This window comes from Miscanthus floridulus, chromosome 14 (genome assembly GCF_019320115.1).
Source record: "Miscanthus floridulus cultivar M001 chromosome 14, ASM1932011v1, whole genome shotgun sequence".
Lineage (NCBI taxonomy): Eukaryota > Viridiplantae > Streptophyta > Magnoliopsida > Poales > Poaceae > Miscanthus > Miscanthus floridulus.
This window is the reverse complement of record NC_089593.1, coordinates 82,409,746-82,412,810: the sequence shown is the minus strand read 5'-3', so window position 1 is coordinate 82,412,810 and position 3,065 is coordinate 82,409,746.

Genomic DNA, 3,065 nt, shown 5'->3' with positions numbered 1-3,065 from the left:
TGAAATTTGAACTACATTTTGTTCAAACTTTCTCAAATGAAAAAATGGCCTATATAAGGATTGTATATATTGATGAGATGAACAAACTTGGTATTCAAAACTTTTCAATTTGAGACAATCTAGGGTTTCGAAAACTAGTTTGTAGGCGTTGAAATTTAAAAATCACAAATTTGACTCATCCAAACTTTCTCAAATGGAAAGTTGACCAAAACAACAATTGTAGATCTTTTTGAGTTTAACAAACTTGGTATTCAAAACTTTTCAATTTGAAGTCATTTAGAGTTTATAATACTAGAGTCAAAGTGTTGTTTTTTCATTTGACCAAATTTGACTTGGTCAAACTTGCATAACATATTACATAATATCCGTCCCTAAAACATAATATATTAAACATGCATCGTTGTATCATGCAGGCACAACAGTAAATTTTTTCTTGACGTATGTCCCTTGGTTATGATCTTGTCGTAACCATGGAGTGTCTTCATCATTTAACATGATGCTTGGATCTTTCTTCACTATGAAGGGTGAAATTCGGACATTTCTTTCGTAATCTTCTGACATGTCTGACTTGTCTTCAATTCCCACTATATTTATTTTCCCAGAAAGAATTATGTGGCGCTTTGGCTCATTGATCATTGAGTTGATGTCTTCGTTTTTTCCTCTCTTTGATTTTGTAGACATGTCTTTCACATAGAACACCTGACTCACATCGGCAGCAAGGACGAATGGTTCCTCTTTGTACCCAATATTGTTGAGGTCCACTGTTGTCATTCCATACTCTTTGTCGACTGTTACCCCTCCTCCGGTCAGCTTCACCCATTGGCACCGGAACAAAGGGACTTTAAAATTAGGTGCGTAGTCTAGTTCCCATATCTCTTCTATGCGGCCATAATATGTTTGTATATTCCCATTTGGATCTGTGCCATCTATGCGAACACCACTATTTTGATTGGTGCTCCTTTTATCTTAGGCAACTGTGTAAAATGTATTCCCATTTATCTCGTACCCTTGGTACGTGAGGATATGCCACGATGGCTGCCTAGCCAACAAATACAGTTGCTCATCAATATTGTCATCGCCTTGACATTCTTTTTGCAACCAACCACTGAAACTTTCCATGTGCTGACGCCTAATCCAAGCTTCAGTCTTCCCTGGAAACTTGGATCGTAAGAACTCCTTATGTATCTCGATGTACGGATGCACCAATGACAAGTTCTGAAGAACTGTGTAGTGTGCTTTATTAAAATAATCGTCTTCCATGCCGATATATGTTTTCTTCCCTAAAGTTCCTTTACCACTGAGTCTCCCCTCGTGTCGTGATCCGGGAACGCCAATCGGGGCAAGGTCAGGAATAAAGTCAACACAAAACTCAATGACCTCCTCTGTTCCATAGCCCTGGGCGATGCTTCCTTCAGGCTTAGAATAGACTTTCACATATTTCTTCAAGACTCCCATAAACCTCTTGAAGGGGAACATGTTATGTAAGAACACAGGTCCAAGAATACTAATCTCCTTCACCAAATGAACTAGGAGGTGTGTCATGATATTAAAGAAGGATGGAGGGAACACCAACTCAAAGCTGACAAGACATTGAACCACATCATTCTATAGAGTAGCTAGTTCCACTGGATTCATTGCCTTCTGAGAAATTGCTTTGAGGAATGCACATAGCTTCACGGTGGCTAGACATACATGTGGAGGTAGAATTCCTCTTAAAGCAACTAGAAGCAATTGCGTCATAAGCACGTGGCAGTCGTGGGACTTTAAGTTTAGGAATTTTTATCTGGCACATTTATTATACCCTTTATATTGGAGGAGAATCCCGATGGGACCTTGATGCTGCTTAGACATTCGAACATGCTGTCCCTCTCTTCTTTGCTAAGCGTGTAGCTAGCAGGACTTAAGTAATGACGTCCGTCATCTGTCTTCTCTAGATGAAGGTTGTCTCGTTCTTTCATGCCCTGCAAGTCCTGGCGTGCTTCAAGTGAATCCTTTGGCTTCCCATACACACCCATGAATCCTAACAGGTTCACACAAAGATTCTTTGTCAGGTGCATCACGTCGATTGCGTTGCGGACCTCTAGGACTTGCCAATAGGGTAGCTCCCAAAAGATGGACTTCTTCTTTCACATGGGTGCGTGTCCCTTAGCATCTTTGGGAATAGATTCACTGCCTTGTCCCTTTCCAAATACTACTTTCACATCCTTGACCATTGTGAGTACATCTTCCCCGGTTCGGTTATGAGGCTTCTTCTGGTGGTCTGGCTTATCTTTAAAATGCTTCCCTTTCTTTCTTACTTGGTGATTCAAAGGAAGGAATCGACGATGGCCAAGGTACATGACCTTTCGACATCTTTTCAAATATATACTGTCAAGGTCATCAAAACAATGTGTGCATGCATTATATCCTTTGTTTGTCTGACCTGAAAGATTACTTAAAGCAGGCCAATCATTGATGGTTACGAACAACATTGCTCGTAGGTCAAAGTGTTCTTGTTTGTACTCATCTCAGACACGTACACCTGGTTTGTTCCATAAAACTAGAAGTTCTACAACTAATGGCTTCAGATAGACATCAATATCGTTGCCAGGTTGCCTCGGACCTTGGATGAGGATCGGCATCATAACGAACTTCCGCTTCATGCATAACCATGGAGGAAGGTTGTAGATACATAGAGTAACTGGCCAAGTGCTATGACTAGTGCTCTGCTCTCCAAAAGGATTCATACCATCTGTACTTAAGGCGAACCTTAAGTTTCTAGCCTCATTTGCAAACTCTGGAAATTCCCTGTCTATCGCTCTCCACTGGGACCCATCAGCTGGGTGTCTCAGCATATTATCTACCTTACGGTCTTCTTTATACCACCGCAACAACTTTGCATGGTCTTTATTTCTGAACAAACGTTTTAAGCGTGGTATTATAGGAGCATACCACATAACCTTGGCAGGGATTTTCTTTCTAGGACGTTGTTCACCCTTGACGTCACCAGGATCATCGCGCCTGATCTTATACCGCGATGCTTTACATACCGGGCATTCATCCAAATTCTCGTATTCATTGCCATG